This window comes from Marmota marmota, unplaced genomic scaffold, assembly GCF_001458135.2.
Source record: "Marmota marmota marmota unplaced genomic scaffold, marMar, whole genome shotgun sequence".
NCBI lineage: Eukaryota > Metazoa > Chordata > Mammalia > Rodentia > Sciuridae > Marmota > Marmota marmota.
The window spans coordinates 4,773,822-4,792,045 of NW_026000242.1; the positions used below are offsets into that span (position 1 = coordinate 4,773,822).

The following is an 18,224-nucleotide window of genomic DNA, read 5'->3' on the forward strand; positions in this document are numbered from 1 at the left end:
TAGTCCAGTCCCTAACTACAGTCCTTCCATGAATATTAACACTCCACACCAAAGAGCTGCTGTCGCTCTCTTTGGAGCTAGCCACATTCTCCTTGAACGTGTACCTTCTTTTCTGAATAAAATTGTCTGTGTCTCTGGCTCACACTCTTGAAATTCTTTTCCATCAGGTATGCCAAGGACCCCACTTATCCTGAGTCGAGGTCCCCCTCTCCAGGGACTCTTCCCGTGACATCTAGTACCTGATTCGATTCCAATTTTCTAATATTTGCAATTCAAGGAGTTAAAATTGTGCCTTATTTTAATTGTGTTTAAAAGATTGAGCAAGTTTTCATATAGCACTAGAGATTCAGAGGTCCACTTCCATGAAGGGCTATTTAAATCCTCTTCCTTGCTTTTTGTTTTTTATTTCCTATTGGATTCTTATGCTTTTCTTATGGCTTTGCAGTTGCTTTTATATATACTGGATATTAAATCTTAGTCAACTTTAGACTTTTAAAAGAAGTATCTGCTCTCACCTTGTTACCCTTATTAAACTTTCGCTTACACAGTGTTTTTTCTTTTGATATTAATCTATAATGTTGACATGGTCAGACCCACTTATTTTGTGCTTCTGGTTTTTGCATGGGGTTTTTGTTGTTGTTGTTTTTCAGGTTTTTTAAAAATCTCTTCAAAGAAATACTCACTCTGAGGTTCTGAGTTATTTTTAATATACCCTCTTTTATTTGTGTTTATAATTTTGATTTTCACATTTAGGTCTTTATCCATTTGAATTTTAAAAATAGAACATTAAGTATGAGTCCAGGGGCTGAGGGTTTAGCTCAGTGGTAGAGTGTTTGTCTAGCATGCTCAAGGGCCTGGGTTTGATCCCCAGCCCTACAAAAAAAAAAAAAAAGGTATGAGTCCAACTTAATTTATTTCTGAAAGAGTAGACTACTTTTCCTGATCCCCTTTACTAAATAATTCATCATTCCTGCACTGATTTGTGATGCTTTCCTGTGAGGTTTTGTTTGCTTAGAATTGTTTTTGTTTATTACATTTATTTATGTATGTCTTTATCTTCCTGGTCTCTGACTTGTTCTCTTGGCCCATTTGTCTGTTCCTATGCCAGTAACACACTGCTTTTATTATTATGACTTTGTAATCAGTTTGATTATCAGCAGAGCAAGTGTTGTTTCTTTGTTCTTTTTAAATCGGATTAGCTATTTGTGGATCTGGATTCTTCTATATAAGTTTTGTAAGCAATTTAATTCCCTCAAATTCCTACTAGAATTTCATCGAATGGAGGAAATTAATTTTGGGCTAATAGGAGTCTTCCCAAGATTAAATCATCTCAAACATAGATATAGTATTTCTATTTACTTAGGTCTTTTCAGCTAGTGGCCTTTAGTGAAATTTAATTGCTTTTCTTTGTGGTCTTGGGCCCTCTTTGTTATGTTAATTCTTAGGACTTTTGTGGTTTTCTCTGCTATTATTAGAACCTGGTTTTCACTCCATTCCAGAATCCTGAGAGGGGCCTAGCAGTATGTCCACGTTACCATAAAAATAGAGCATTTTAACCACAATAATAATAGGGCACAAATCTATGCTATTTCCACCCCAAGTTCTCCTCCATCACATCTGCCCAAATGTTGGACAGCACTGGAGTGATCACAGGTAATCTGAGCTCCAGGTAAGAGGAGATAAATCTAGCTTGGAGTTGATGGAATATATTTATGTGGTTCATAATCACTTCCATATATAGTTAGGTTATTGCCAGGTGTCCTGGTGTCTGAATGATTTCTGATAATTCCTGAAATTTTTCCCACTCCTGTCTTTTTTTTTTTTTTTTTTTTTTTAGTTTTCCATAAAATATATCTTTATTGTCTAGGTAGACTACGTTTATCTTTTTGTTTTGTTTTGTTTTGTTTTAATTAGTTACGAATGACAGTACAATGATCTTGACATATCATACATTTGAATCAGATGGGGTATAATTTCTCATTTTTCTGAGTGTACAGGTTGCAGAATTACATTGGTCATGCAGTCACGTATATAACCTCAGCAATAATAATGTCTATTTTATTCTGCTGTCCTTCCAAACCACTCTTGTCTTGATTCATTAGACATCTGGAAACAAAGATGCAAAGATAGAATTAAGTCAAATAGTTAATTAGTAAAGTGAATAAATAAAATTTTAAAAGCTGCTTTTCTATTTGTTATTCATTATACTTTACAATTTTTTATTGTAATTAACTGTGAACTATCTTTCTAAATAAATATACTTTATACCTAATTTTGAATCTGTACTTTTATTTTATTTTTCTTATAGAGAAGAGAGCTCCCATAAATTATATAAACATACACACCTCAAAACCTGAATTTGGGAGCCAGGCACAGTGGTGATACATACCTATAATCCCAGCTACTTGGGAGGATGAGGCAGGAAGAGGGCAAGTTTTTTTTTAAAAAAGGGTTGGTGATGGAGATCAGTGGTAGAGTGCCTTTGAGTTCAATCCTCAATACAAAAACCAAACAAAACAAAATAATAAACAAGGCAGCACACATACAATCCCAGTGCAAAATAGTCTGGGCAATTTAGCAAGACCCTGTCTAAAAAGGAAGAGGAGGAGGAAGAGGAGAGGAAGAGGAAGAGGAAGAAGAAGGAGGAGGAAGGGTGAGAATGTAGCTCAGGGGTAAAGCACCTCTGGGTTCATTCCCTAGTACACACACACAAAAGTACTGGATTTGTCCCCTGTATATGATCAATGGCATTAATGTTTTTTGTATTCAAATGTATTTGTTGATCTAGTATTCAGCAACCTTATTAAGCTTTCTTAATAGTCTTAAAAGTTTGTTGACTCTTTTGAGTTTTGTTATAAACTATCATATCATCTGCAGCTAGTGATTATTTTACCTCTTACTTTCCAATCTTATCTTTTTTATTTTTATTTTTTCCTGTCTTATTGCATGGGTCAGGACCTTCAGCATTTTGTTGAACAATATGTAGTGATAGTGGGTATTATCTTCTTCTTCCTGACCTTAATTGCAGTACATCAAAAATTCTTTTTTAGCCAGGCGTGGTGGCTCACACCTATAATCCCAGCAGTAGGGAAGCTGAGGCAGGAGGACTGCAAGTTCAAAGACACCTCACAAAAGCAAGGTGCTAAGCAACTCAGTGAGGCCCTATCTCTAAATAAAATACAAAATAGGGCTGGGAACGTAGCTCAGTGGCTGAGTGCCCCTAAATTCAATCCCTGGTAACCACCGCCCTACCAAAAAATATTCTTCTCTAAGTGTGACGTTTGCTGCAGAGTTTTGTTAGCTGGTCTTTATCAAATGAAAAAAGTTTCTATTTTCCTGAGAGTTTTTCTAAAACATCATTCATTTGTGTTGGACATTAGCAAAAGTTTTTTTACATTCATTTAAAAGAATATAATTTTTCTCCTTTATTCCTTTTAATCAGGGTTAACGAAATATAAGCTGTAGATCAAATCAGGTATATTTTTAAAGATGTTTAATTGGAAAGATTCATGCCCATTCATTTACTTTATATCTCTAGCTGCTTTCACACTACACTGGCAGACATGACAGACTGCCTACAAAGCCTAAAAAATTTGTCATCTGACCCCTGACAAGAAAAATTTGTCCATTTCTACTACAAAGTGATGAACTATATTGATATACTTTCTAATAGTGAAAACATTCACATGATTGGGATAAACTAATCCCTTCCAGGATTTTTTTTCATTACAATATAACGTATATCAGTCAAATACACAAATCCTAGATACACAGCTTGATGGATTTTTACATATGTACACTCTAATTTAAACATCACTCAGACAAAGATCTTGCACATTTCCTGCCCTGCAGTAGGCTCTCTCTCATTCCCCAGTCATCTATATTGCCAACCCCCTCGATTCAGATTCTTCCCAACTCCCACGCTACAGATTCATTATGCCTGTCTTGAATCTTCCAAATGGAACCTTGCAGTACATAGTCTTATGAGTCTAGCTTTTTCATTCAAGAATATAGATCCAATTATTGTGTAGATAAAATAGTTATATTTTATATTTTTCAAGTTATTTAGAATTATATTACTGGCCTAAGGCCGGGGCTGCTGCTCAGTGGCAAAGCACTTGCCTCACACGTGTGAGGCACTGGGTTCAATCCTCAGCACCACATAAAAATAAATAAACCAAATAAAGGTATTGTGTCCATGTATAACTAAAAAAATATTTTTTTAAAAAAAGAGATTTAAAATTTCCTTTTTGTACAATATCTTTTTCTTTTTTGGTGTCAAGTTTATACCAAGTTACATCGAGTCCATGAGATGCCCTGAACAGCTTTCCCTCTTTTCTATTTTTGAAACAGTTTATGTTAGACACCAGTTGGTTGGGTTGGCATACAGAACACTGCCCAGGATTAATGTATCAATTAACTTTTTTTCTAAAATTTTTGTAGATCTTACCTATAAATACCTCTAGAATAGACCAAGTCTTTGGATATTCAGTGTAACAAAGAAATTTCGATAACTACCATTTTTATTTGTTTGCTATTCATATGTTTGCTAGTTTTCTATTTACCTTGTGCCAATAGCAGCATTATTTGTTTTTTCAGAAATTTGTGCACGTTATCTAGGTTTTCTTTTTTCTTTTCTTTTCTTTTTTTCAGTGCTGAGGATTGAGCCCAGGGCCTTGCACATACTAGGTAAATGCTCTACAAGTGAGCTAGATCCCCGGCATTTCTGTTTTTTTGAATTTTGAGATAGAGTCTAAGTTGTCCAGGCTGGCCTTGAATTTGTGATCCCTCTACCTCAGCCACCCAAATTACTGGAATACAGGTGTGTGCCATCACGCCTGGCTTAATCTAAGTTCTCAAGTATATATAGTTGTGTATATGTTTATAGTTGTTCTAAAATTATTTTTATATTTTTAAATCTTAGTACAACTGCTATAGTTTGGTTAAATGAAAAGTTCTTGTTTTCTTAGTATTTATCTCATTTACAGTTTTTTATTTGTTTTGGGTAGGAATTTAAAACTAAGAGGCACTTTACCAATGAGCCACATCCCTAGACCTTTTTATGTTTTATTTTTGAGACAAGGCTCGCTAAGTTGCAGAAGCTGGTCTCAAACTTGTGATCATCCTGCCTCAGCCGCACCCCCCCTCCACTCCCGTCACTGGGATTACAAGCATGAGCCACCACACCCAGCTAATTCATCATTTTTAAAGTGTTGTTTTATGAGTCTTTTCAAAGAAACTTATTTTCACTAATTATTTACATTGTTTTTGCTGCTCTTGTTCATTAATTTCTCTCTTATATTTATTATATCCTTCTTTCTTGTTTATTTAGGTCTTCTCTACTGCTCTTTAATTCATTTTTAGCCTTTCTTGTTTTCTGACAAATGTATTTTAAAATTATAAATTTTCCACTTGGTACTGTTTTAGCTGTATTACATAAATTTGACGTAGAGATTTGAGAGATTCAGGAATGAGAGCACATGCTTATAATCCCAGATACTTGAGAGGCTGAGCAGGAGGATTGCAAGTTCAAGGCCAGCCCCAGCAACTTAACAAGACCCTGTCTCAGAATAAAAAAAATAAAAAAGTCTGGGGATGTGGCTCAGTAGTTAAGCACCTTTGGGTTCAATCCCCACGCCAAAAATAAAAAAGTAAAATAAATAAAAATAAATTTTACACAGAGAACATAATTCCTAATTCATAATTTCTCTTAAGATTTTGTCTTTAATTCAAGAGCTTTTGGCTGTATTGATTTTTCATGTGCATGGGATATTTTGTCTATTCTTTTGGTCTCACCCTGCCTCCTCTCTCTCTTGACTCCTATCATGTTGGTATTATCTGGACTTTAGTTCTAGGCTGTAATATATATTGATCATTTTTTCAAGTATCAGTGAAGTTTAATATATTTTTTCCAATCTTATTTTTCTTTTCTTATGTCTGTCTTTCAAATCTACTTTTTTCCATTTGCTAGAATACATTTCACATAGTCTTTATGCCCAAGAATGTGTTTATTTTGTATTTACATTTAAATTAATGTTTAGCTATAGACAAAATCCTAGGTTCAAAGTGCTCCCCCCATGGTTGCCCCCACAGTTCAGGCCACAAGAGCCCCACATGCTCTCTCTTCCACCATGTTGTGATGCAGAAGAAAAGCCCTCGCCAGATGCAGCCCCTCTATCTTGGACTTCCCAGCCTCAGAATCATTTCCATTCATTACAAATTACCCACTTGAAAGTATTATGTTGTAGGAGGACAAAAATGAACTCAGACACTAGACTTTATTAAAATCACAAGTTCTGCTCTGCAAAGACTATGTCAAGAAGAAGAGAAGTCAAGTCTCAGGCTGGGAAAAAATACTTGCAAAAGACATATTTGATAAAGAACTGTTACCCAAAATATGCAAAGAACAAGGGCTGAGGGTGTAGAGCACTTGCTTAGCATGCCCAAGGCCCTGGGTTCCACCCTCAGTACCTGGTGGGGGTGGGGCAGTGAAACTAAAAGGAAAAACAATAAGAAAACCAACATCCTGGTTTTGGTTTTTGTTGTTGTTGGGTTGTTTTTGTGTTTTGTTTTGTTTTGTTTTTAATAGACTAAAGATCTGAACAGGCACCTCACCAAAGAAGATATATAGATGGAAAATAAGCATATTAAAAGACGATCCATCCTGGGTGTGGTGTGCACACCTATCATCCCAGCAACCCAAGAGGCTGAGGCAGGAGGATCACAATTCAAGGCCAGCCTCAGCAATTTATTAAGGTCCTAAGCAACTGAGTGAGATCATGTCTCAAAAAATAAAAATGACTGGGGATGTGGCTCAGTGGTTAAGCACCCCTGGGTTCAATCCCCAGTATTAAAAAAAAAAAAATAGATAACCTACAACAGGTCATGAAGGAATTACAAATGAAAATACCTGTGAGAATGGTCAAGATTCAAGACACTGATATCACCAGAAGCTGGTGAGGGTATGGAGTAAGAAGAACTTTTAATTCATTGCAGGCAGAATGCAAAACCATACTGGCAGCCATGTTGGAAGGCAGCTTGACAGTTTCTTATGAAACATACCCTTATCATACTACCCAACAACCTCACTCCTAGGTGTTTGCTCAAAGTGTCAAAACTTACATTCACACAAAAAAAAACTGCACACAGTTGTATACAGAAGCTTTATTCATAATTGTCAAATCTTGGAGGCAACCAAGATGTCTTTCTACTAGATAAACTGTGGTACATCCAGACAATGGACTATTAGTCAATGCTAAAAAGAAATGAGCTAGCAAGCCGTGAAAAGATACGGAAGAATCTTGAGAGCATATCGCTAAGTGAAAGAAGCCTATCTGAAGACTGCACACCTTTGATTCCAACTCTATGACATTCTAGAAAAGACAAAACTATGGAGACGGTTAAAAGATCATGTTTGCCTGAGGTGGGGAGGCAGGGATGAATGAGCAGAGCACAGAGTATTTTTAGGGCAGTGAATGATTCCGTGTGATGTTATAATGTTGGCTATGTGTCATTATACACTTGTGAGAACTCAGGTGAGCTCAAACTTGAACTCTGGACTTTGGATGGTAATGATGTGTCAATGTAGGTTCATCCACTGTAAAACTGAACCACTCTGTGGCATGTGGACTGTGGGGGAAGTGGGACGGGCAGAGAAGATATGGAGAAGCTCTATTTCCTGCTTACAAACCTAAAATTGGTCTAAACAATCATGTATGAAGAATTTCTTTTTATTTCACTCTAATGTCTATGAGTTTCTCCTTTTCTATCTTGTCAGCACTCTCCAAACTTTTTCTATCTGAGGGTTTATGTGCTTATTTTTGGAAATTTTTGAGTCACTGTTTCTTCAAATATTTTCTCTTTTCTATTTATTTCACCTCCTTCAGAAAGTCGTTGCACGTTCCTTCCTGCCGTCCACATCTCTTATTTTTTTCCTATTCCTTTTCTTTATCCCCGAGAGTTCTTGAGCCCTTATTTATCGTCCTCTGCACTGCAGCACTGAGTTGTACTGACTATCCCCCCAGAGCTGAGTCCTCACCCCAGTTGATCTCTCTGCCACTACTGAGGAAGCAAGATTGCTGGGAAAGGCCATTCCCAGGATGGTTCCAGGGGACCACTCCCCTATCCCCTCATTGGTGGACAGGAGGTGGGAGGAAGTTCCCTCTGCCGCTCTCCACCTTGCCAACACTCTGCTGAGAGCACCTGGACACTGGCCCAGGAGGACAAAGTTCTCTGGAGCACCAAAGACAGCATGGCACTCCTCAGAGTGCTGGTGACCAGCCAGCCCACTGCAAGGCCAGTGCTGGGGCTATTCTCTCTGCCCTCCCCACTTTCCTCCCATGTACAGCCCAGAGTTAGGAGGAAGGCATCCCGAGCTATTCCCTATCCACAGACACCATTCAACCATGATCTGGTACAGGGTTAAGCTCCCCAATCCCCAGGCTCAATCCACACAACAGCAAAGCAGCCCTCAACCCTGGGCATGGCTGTCCAGCCACACTTAGGTGGCAGCTGGTTCCCAGGCACAGCCAGGACCTAGGCCAGCACTCCTAGCTGGCTCTGCCTGCTCTCTCTGGGGTGGAGTCCTGGTCCTCTGGAACATCTGGCTCTAGTCCCCACAGCCCTTCAGAAAGAGAAGGCCAACTCCCATCCTGAAAGAACCACAGCTGCGGGCACTGGAGCTGCTGGGCCAGACAGAAGCAGAGCCGCTGCCCCAGCCCTTGGCACTGACCAGCGTGGAGGACAGAGAGGAGTATGCACACTCATCCTCCTCCTCCCCTCTGGGCTGAATGTTGGTGCAAGAAAGCTGCCACGAGTCACCACCCCACCTCCAAACCCAGTCTTCCATCAGGACAGGCTTGGGCAGGGTGATAGTCCAACCCTCCCTGGGCCACACAACCAGAGCAGATTTTATAAACTGCAGAAGGATTTCCTATCCTTTCTTCTGTTTCATTTCATGAGAGCTCTTTGAAGTGAATCAGGAAGGATAGTGAGCTCTGCTCATGTAGATGAGAAAAACCAAAGCTCAGCAGGGTACAGTTACTTACCCAAGGCTAACTGTGACCTTGAATGAGTGGTCTAGCCAGGACCTCTCTCTCCTAACTACATTAATGTATGTTTACTTGGGCATCTTAGTCTGCTAGAGGTGCTTAACAAAGTACCACAGGCTGGGTGCCTTAAACAACAGAAATGTGGCTGGGCGCAGAAACGCATGCCTATAATCCCAGGGGCTTGAGAGGTTGAGGCAGGAGGATCGCAAGTTCAAAGCCAGCCTCAGCAACTTAGTGAGGGCCTAAGCAACTCAATGAGACCCTGTCTCTAAATAAAATATAAAAAAGGTCTGGAAATGTGGTTAATTGCCCCCAAGTTCAATCCCCAGTACAAAGGGGGAAAAAGCACCAGAAATGTTTTTTTTTCTCACAGTTCTAGAGGCTGGAAACCTAAAGAGGGTGCCCTCACAGGCAGGGCCTGGTAAGGGCCCTCTTCCTGGCTTGCAGGCAGCTGCCTTCTTGCTGTGGGCTCACATGGACTTCTCCTATCCAAGAGCATGGACAGAGAGAGAGAGAGAGAGAGAGAGAGAGAGACAAAAAAGAGAGAGAGGAGTTGGCTTTCTAGTTATCTCTTCTTATAAGGGCACTAATCCTATCATGAGGACCCCACCCTGGTGACCTCAGCTAACCCTAATCACCTCCCAACGCTCCCACCTCCAAACAGAATCACATTGCAGGCTGGGGCTTTGACATATGACTTTAGGGGGACACACATTTATTCCATAACATGGGGTGTGCATGACAGATGGGCTTGTGCAAGTGTTTAAATGCCTATTGTACATGCCTTCCTGTGCACAAGAAGTGAGTGTGAGGGTCACATGCACAGGGAGCGGTTTCAGTTGGGCTACCCTGGATCCAGACTCCGTACTCTGGAAGTATTTCATGACCTGCTGTTTCCAATCCTTATCTCAGTGCTCCCCTGGTCCGTGCCCAGTCTCCCACTCCTGCAGAGAGTCTCCTTCTCAGCTGAGATCTCCCACAGGCTTTATTATTACTGCCAAACAGCTCTGTGGGCACCATATGGCCACCGGCTCAGTCAACACTCCTTTGTGCTGAGCCTCTGCCCCCTGCTCTGCCATCCCTCAATTCCCTTAATGCAAATAGCAGGAAGTCCACCTTGGATCTGCCTGGCATCTCTACCAAGAATGCAGTTTCTCTTCTCTATCTAAATTCACCTGGCTGCCTGCTCTGAGCACTAACCTCCTGCTAACCTAATGACTTTCCCTCCCTTTTCAGGGGAACAGGCTCCTTCCCTGTATGCACAGGGGGAACCTCATTTGCCTCTCCCCTCCCTATGTTTTAATAGAGCCATAACCCACAGGCCACAGCAGTGGAGAGCAGGGGCCTCCTCCTTCTTTGCTGTCAATTTTCCAGTCGAGCTTATCTGCACCTTCACACGATGTTCACTTGTCAGAGGCGCCGGGAGCTGTGTGTGACAACCAGGTTAAATAAATGCTGCCTCCTTCCCGTTTCCCCAGCTCCCTGTCCTGTTGCCGAGGACAGCCGAGGATTTCCGTGGCTTCCACAGATGTCGGTGTATTGTTACCTGTCCTTATTTGATTAGCGTCTTACTCTAAATGCCTGCAGCCTTCTCTCCACGGAAAGCGAGCAAGAGAGAGGACAGGTCCCCGCACATGCACATGCCATGCCTGACTGCTGGTCCCCAGAGAGGTGGGGAAGAGGGACTGCAGGGAGCAGAGGGACAGGAGGAAAGAAGAGGGAGCCAAATGGGCCAAGAGTCCAAGGACCCCAGGCCTGGGACCATGTCCAGGGATGTTCTTTTCCTGACATCTGCATGTCTGCCTCTATCTGCCATCATGTCAGGACTGAGGTGTCCTCTCCAAGCTCCTGCGATGGACGAGGTAAGAAGAGCTTTGTGATTTCACTAAGGAGAAACAGCATCCAGGGACCTCGGTGGACTGCTGGAGTGAGGTGCCGGATTCCCGCCCCCCAGGGACCTCTATGGCCTCCTGAATATGGATCCACTATGCTGGGCCCAAGAGTCATCAAACTTCCCTGGCAGGAAATATGGCTCTTTCCACAGAACCCTTCTCATATGGGGGCATTGGCACAATCCTGTTGCCTTTTTAAATCTTCTCAGCAGTCCTAAGGGATCGTTGGCTGTTATCTTCATTTTCCACATAAGGACCCCAAGGCCAAATGACTTTCTTAAGGTAACCAGCAAGTCATAGAGCCAAGAGCCCAAACTGGATCTTCTGTCGGTGACTTCAATGCCCCCTCCAGGACTCAATCTGGCAGTGACGTGAGTCAGAAGGGCTGGCTGATGCTGCGGTGTGAACAGCTTCCCTCCAAGACACATCAAGTCAGACCTCCAGGAATGAGAAGGTCGATCCAGCCACCGGTATCTTGGGGTGCATTTGTGTTCCTTGTGCCAGCTAATGTCAGACCTAACTGGGCAACAGCTATGGCACGCACAGCCTCACGAACACTCCTGGTGGATTGACACACACACTCACCCGTGCATCCTGGCTTGTGCGCCTTACCCCCACCCTCCCCACCTGCATCCCCCCCCAATCCATTCAAATCCGCTCAGCGGGGGAGAAGGGAATAAACCCGCATCAACATCTTATTTCTCTTCTCCTTGTGAAAACAGAAGAGGAGCGGTGCAATGCCTCATCCAGTATTCATTAGGAATCATCCCAACATGATCCTAGAAAAACACGTCCTGCTCAAGCCCAGGGATCCAGCGCAGCCTCTCCTGTGCCTGGGAGCGGGCTCCATGGCTGGCAGAGGCACTCGGTGGTGAGGCTTAGTTATGATTCACGGATCTGCATTGTGGAGATGGTTTAAAGCCACTTAATTAGTGTAGGAATATACAGTCGTAATTATCCTGAAATACGGCCTAATTAACCTATGGGAAAGCCAGGCCACGGCTCTGGAATGCTGGAGGCATTAGTAGTCTATTAATACACCCAGTGTGCTCTCTGGCACAGTTTTGAGGGGGGACCTGGGACTGGGGAACAGACAGAGGAAAATAGGGTTAGCCCTGTCGGGTGATAATGTTTAAGAGGAAATGTGAGAAGTGGGTAGAGAAAGGAAAACCAGAGTGACATTTGCTGAGCACCTTTTGGGGGTCAAGCAATGTTTCATTCGGTTTCTTATTTAATCTTCAAAATAATCCTTTAAAATGGATATTCAATTTCAGAGCGGTTCATTCACTAACCCAAGGTGACACAGCAGGAAACAGTTGTACTGGAATTCATCCCCTGGTCCAATTGCTCCAATGACCATGGCCTTCCTATTATTCTGCACTGCTTTCGGCAGGAACACCTGGCTAGGGAAATGAGATCAATGGAGAAGAGGCCCTTTCAACTCGAAGGAGGCAGCTTTTCCTCCAATATTGTAGAAAAGGAGTCATTCAAGCTTCGTGGAGGCAGGTTCAAGCTGCCAAGTGAGTCATGCAGAGTCCCCATTCACATAAGCTACCATGGGGATGACGTCCCCTGGGGGCCCTGCGTACAACCTGCTCAACCACTCACAGTAGCCCTAGGAGACTACCTTGTTAACACCAAGCCGCTCACGTCACACCTCCAGCCCTAATCCTGAGTCCAGATATTGGCCCAAATCCAGAGAAGCCACATCTGGAATAGTCCTTAATGAAACAGGATTTGAACTCCGTCCTTCCCCACGGAGGGAGACTCCAGCACCCAGGGCCACTTAGGTGCCAAGACGAAAGTTCAAAGCCCTCCAGGGGGCGCCCGAGAGCCAGCCGTGCCTCCCGAGCCTGTCTGGCCAGCAGGTCGAGGAATATTCCAACAACGTCCCCATTCTTCCCTGATCAAAGGAGCCGGGATTGAACCTGCTGTAATCATCCGTCGGGGAGTTTGCTTAAAATTCCCCTAATTACGGGCGAGCAGAAAATTGCTGTGCCTCAGACTGAATAGAGAAATCGAAGGCGCCCTTCTCCCAGCTGCCTGGGGGAGACGAGCGAGTCTGGGAACAGAAAGGCTGGGAGAAGCGAGGGGGCGACTACGGATGGCAGCGATGGGAGGGAGAACGCTGTTCTGAGGTTGTGCCAGGAGCAGGAGAGGAAGGGAGGGAACCCGCTGGAATGGAGGGGGTGGGGGTAGTGGCCGGCTCAGGTGAGACACCCGCCCCCTCCCTCACAGCGAGAAGTGTGCAAGGGAGGGAGGATGGGCCCGTGGGGAAGAAAGAGCCAGAAATGCACCTTCCCGTGGCTGGAGGACCCAAAACTCTGGTTTAGTGAAGAATGTAGGCTCTGGGCTGTCCTCCCTGCCGGGACAGGGCAGGGAAAGCCCAAATGGGGAGGTCAGGGAGAAGTGAACAAGACAGGGTTCCTCCAGGCACCCACTTGGGCTTGGCACTGTTCTGGGCACGTGGAAGGATCTAGAAGGAGGAAGAGGGGACAGGATGCGTACCCCCTGGGAGATCTCAGTCTGAAGCTGGCTCTGGGTGAGCACTGCAACCCAAGGTGCGATTCAGGTTCCATACACACCAGTGCCACCATGGGAAGGGGTCAGAGTTTGCTGCACTGGTTGCTGGACATGCAAGCCCTGGGCAGGAGAAGAAGGGGTAGAGAGGTGGGGGTGGAAGGAGGGAGGGCACAGGTGGGAGGAACCCTGCACAAGTGTTAAAGGGTTACAGCCACCATTGTTTGGACAAGAGAAGCAAAGGTCAGAGAGGTGACGTTACTTGTGTAAGGTCACAAGGCTCATGAGTGGCTGAGCTGGGGCTCAAACTGAGGTTTCAGACTCAGTGTGGTGCATTGCACTGCCATAGAGGCAGTGGGATGGGGACAGGGTTGCTGGCCAGAAGATGGGATACTAGAAGGAAAGCTGAGGACTCGGGCTAAGCAATCCCTCTGGGTCAGAGTCCCCTTTTGGACCAATTGGTAATTGATTGATTGTAAGTTGTTAGCAATATTTGACTGGCTCTCCCCTGCCTCACTCAAGGGCTCCCAGCCTTTCCACCCAAACAGCTGGGAACTGAGGTGCACCTTTCCATTGCTCCTCCGAGTCCTTGGCAAGTGCCCAGCTCTGTCCCCTTGGGGCCCCAACTGCACTATCGTGTTTGTCCCAGTTACAGCGTTGGGACTCTGGGGTTGCAAGTCACTCAAACTAGCACTTAAGTAAAACGTGGCAATTTACTAAAAGGACATAGAAGTGTCTTGTAGCACCCAAGGGCATGAGTGTGGCCCAGCCTCCACACTCTCCCAGGAAAGCCAGCAGGCACTGGGAATTCCAGCTCATGATCTCTCCCTCTGCTTCTCCCTGCACATGGCTTTGCTTCTTTCTCTGGGCAGAACTCAAGACTCCAGATGACCTCTGTGGCTTCCACATCTGTGTGAAATAGATGAAGAACTGCACGCAGAGACTCTCCTGAGCCCTGACTCCCACAACCCAAGCACTGGGTCTGGCTAGTCAGCTTGGCTCAGGTGCCTGTTCTAACCCAATCAGCCTTAACAGGGGGTTGGATCACATGGGACAAATCATTGCCATGTGCTTGCCATTGCCCCTGTGTGTGAGCAGGGCAGATCTGGGGTGGCGGGGAGTCAGAACTCCTACACAATGTCCACCACAACAGTGAAGGCGTGGTTGCACGGGGACATGCAAGGGACAAGGCCCAGGGTGGACATGGGGTGCCACCTGTATCAGCAGGTGCCCATGAGGTAGGTAGTCAGAGCCTCCACCTGCACCCACTCAGTGTCAGACATACCGCCCAGGTGGCCAGCTGTGGCGAGGCACGCTCTCAGATGAGAAGCTGGAGCTGGCAGGCAGGGGGCGTCTGCCTGGCCCCAGCCTGGCAGGAGCCGACGGGCAGCAGCAGGTGGGCCTGGCCAGGAGCCTGCAGGAAAGGCAGGCCAGCCTCCTGGGCTCCAGGGTGGTTGTCTGGGGCTGAGAAACCTGTACTTTAGAAACTTGACTATTTTCGTGCTGTTTGTATTTTCTGTAATTACTTCCCTTTTGTTCTCCCTTAGTATTTATGGAAGTTCTTTGTGGAAATGCCAGTGGATCCCAGAAGTGCTGAGAGCAACCAACAAAGGGGTTTCTCTCTCTCTCTCTCTCTCTCTCTCTCTCTCTCTCTCTCAGCTCATGGTAAAAGACACATCTCTTGGAGTAGAGGTGGCAGGAATGTAGCGAGGGGGGGGCTCTTCTCTCTCTCTCTCTCTCTCTCTCTCTCTCTCTCTCTCTCTCTCCTCCCTTGGGCCAGCTCTGGGTTCCCTTAAACAAAGTCTCTTGTCCTAGACGAGGCTGGGCAAGCTGGTAACACCGCCTGCCCCTGTCTGTCTTATCCTGGGGGGTGGCCAAAGCTGCCCTTAGGCCAGGCTGGGAGAGAAACTTGGACAAGCAGCTCGGGATGTTCCTTTGGTGCTGGGGCCAGGCCTGGGGGCTGCAGTGGCCTGGCTGGTGTTGCCCAAGGGAAGGAGCCCTGCCTCAAGGGCCCACGGTGTGGGAACTCCTATACCTGGGGTAAATTCTCCTTCCATCCTGGTTTCCACTGGGAATCTTTCTCCAGTTCACCTCCCCCTGGCCCTGACTTGGTGCTGGCCCTGCCTTAAGACCTCAGCACCAACTCAGTCGAACTCTGGCTGAGCCACACCAGGTGGGGGGACTTCAGTTTCTCACTGGGTTCAGGGTCCTGCTCTGCAGAGGTGGTTACCACGTTAATGCTGAGAATGACGGAGCCTCGGCGGGGTCAAGGAGGGAGGATGAACGTCCATGTGGTAGAAAGGGCTGGGGGTGGTCATGGAGTCCTTCATCTTCATCTTTGCTTACAATTTGTAAGCAAATTGTCATCCACGCCCCCCCCCTGGCCCTGCCCCCAACTGTGGCCATTCTTGGCCAGATGGAGCTGCCCTGGGTGGCTGAGCAGCTCCGAGGAGCGAGATGTCTACAGACAGAGACCCAGCAGTGACATGGGACATTAGGTGCTGATGATTTTGCCAAGCAAAAGAATTTCAATTAAGGACATGAGGGGACCCTCTGGGGGCTCTCAGACGAAGATCCAGAACAAGGGTCAGGAAGCAGGAAGCTTAGTAAAAGCAGCCTGAGATGGAGGGAGCCAAAGAGGAGCCAGGACAGGGGCACCCAGGGGCACGGGGGCCGGGGCGCAGCCTCCATCCTCTCTCGGCCAGCCTGTCGCCAACAACAACCTCATAGTAATAATAGCAGCATCGGCCATTTATTCAGCATGTGCTGGGAAGGAGGGAGGGAGGAGGGGAATGATCTGCATTTTACTGATAAGGAAACTGGAGATTGGAGGCTGAGTAAATGTCTCAACTCCTAAAACAGTACAGGTGACACTCCATCTTGCACCAAAGTCAGGACCCACGGCCACCCACTGCGATGCCCTCTTTCCATACTGTCCCTACACTGGGTTCACTGGTTGCCCAGCCCCAGGCCAGCACTGCCCCAGCTGGGTTGGAGGACTCTGGTGGGAAGCTCTGAGGGACTGGGAACTCACCAGATGCCCTGCCAGCCACTCTGCAGCCACCACCTGTCCGCCCTGGTGTGGGGAGCAAGGGGAGGGACACCTGGCCAGGGAGGGGGCAGACCCAAGAAGGTGGGAGGTGAGCATCCCAGTGCCCCAGCTGCCTCAAACCTCCCACCCTGGGGAGCCCTCCCCCAGCCTCCCTCCCTGGGCTTTGTCACTGTCTTTAACCAGCTCATCCTTATCTACCCAAGCATGCCCAGAGAAGGGACCCCCTGCCACCCACCTCTAGCCTCCCTCCCGACCCGCTCAATCACAAACCCACACCACATCCCAGAGCCATCCTGGAGGATCAGTTGATATTGTAGGAAGGAGCCCTTGAAAAACCCAGCCTCATCACACTGGGCTCACAATGGTGGGGGAGAGAGGGATGGGGGAGGGGGACGGGGGAGTGAGAAGTGAACTGTTCAGTGCCCAGATGGGATGGGGCAAATTGCCTCTCCACTGTGTCAGCATCTGGCAGAGGAAAGGGGAGAGCTCATGAGGAGAAAAGAAGCAAGTAGGGGAGAATAAGAAGTGAGGGGATTCAAGGTGAAGTTCAGTTTTGCTTAGAATGCCTGTCTGGGTATTCCCACCAGCCTAGACCTTATCCACCCTTCAGAACCCAGCAGAAGATGAAGAAGAGGTGCACACCTGTGATCTCAGCTGATGAGGAAGGAGGATCACAAGTCTGAAGCCAGCCTCAGCACCTTAGCAAGACCCTGTCTCAAAATAAAATAAAAAGGGCTAGGGGTGTGTCTCAGGTGGCAGAGCACTTGCCTTTACATGTTCAAGGACGAGTGTAATCCCCAGTACCAGGGGGGAAAAAAAATCTAGTACAAATACCACCTCTTTGATGAAACCTTCCTCCAAATGAACTTTTCTTTTCCCTTAAGTGCTTTATCCACATAGGCCTCAGGAACCTGACCACATTCTTCTTGGCATGGTGCAAATCTGGCTAGGTTGGCCATATTTGGGGCTCCATGTGTCGGGAGCCAGGTCTTTCTCATCCCTCCATTACAAGAGCTCCATAACTAATCTGGGGACAAAGGGAGACTGATGGAGAGAAGATCATGGTGGAGAGGCTGGGAGTTGGAGCGTGCAGATCAGAGGACACAGGAGGGGTACCGGAAAGACCAGCTGAAATATCCGGAGAGCTGTTGCTTGCCCTTGGAAATCCAGATCGCATTTGAGGACCAAATAGGAAAGAAGCGTGTTTCATCCCGGGGAACTAAGAAAGTGAAGGTCATCATCTTCTGGACAATCTCAAGGGAGGCAAAGGAGCAAGCTCTGGCTACAGGGAGACCATGCTTTAGGGAGAGAAGTCCGCCTCCGTGTGGTTTTGGTCATGGCAGCAGCAGAAATAGAATGGATTTTGTTCAATATTTTTCATTTCAGATGTTCTATTTTCATCTTTATAAATTCCATTTTTTAAAATTCTCCATTTATATCCTCATTATGTTCATGTTTTCTTCTATATTTTTGAGCATATGGAGCATATTTATAGTCATTGCTTTAGTATTCTTGTCTGCTAATTCCATCATTTTTTCTCCTTTTGAGTCTATTTCTGTTGATCGGTTTTTCTTCTGATTATGAATCATATTTTTCTGCCTCTTTGAATGACTATTAATTTTGCATTAAATGGCGGATAATGTACATTTTATATTGTCAAGTTCTGGATTTTGTTGTATTCCTTTAAAGAGTGCTGGACTTTGTTCTAGC

The 18,224-nt window shown here is 45.5% G+C and overlaps 1 long non-coding RNA gene across 1 annotated transcript; it reads left to right on the forward strand.

Annotated features, from left to right (window-relative positions):
• The first annotated feature begins 12,794 nt into the window (after positions 1-12,794).
• Positions 12,795-17,942, forward strand: LOC107145771. The gene is made up of 4 exons (XR_001503956.2): positions 12,795-13,503; positions 14,335-14,466; positions 15,010-15,076; positions 17,102-17,942. It is a non-coding gene; the product is annotated as an uncharacterized LOC107145771 (long non-coding RNA).
• Positions 17,943-18,224: the final 282 nt, after the last annotated feature.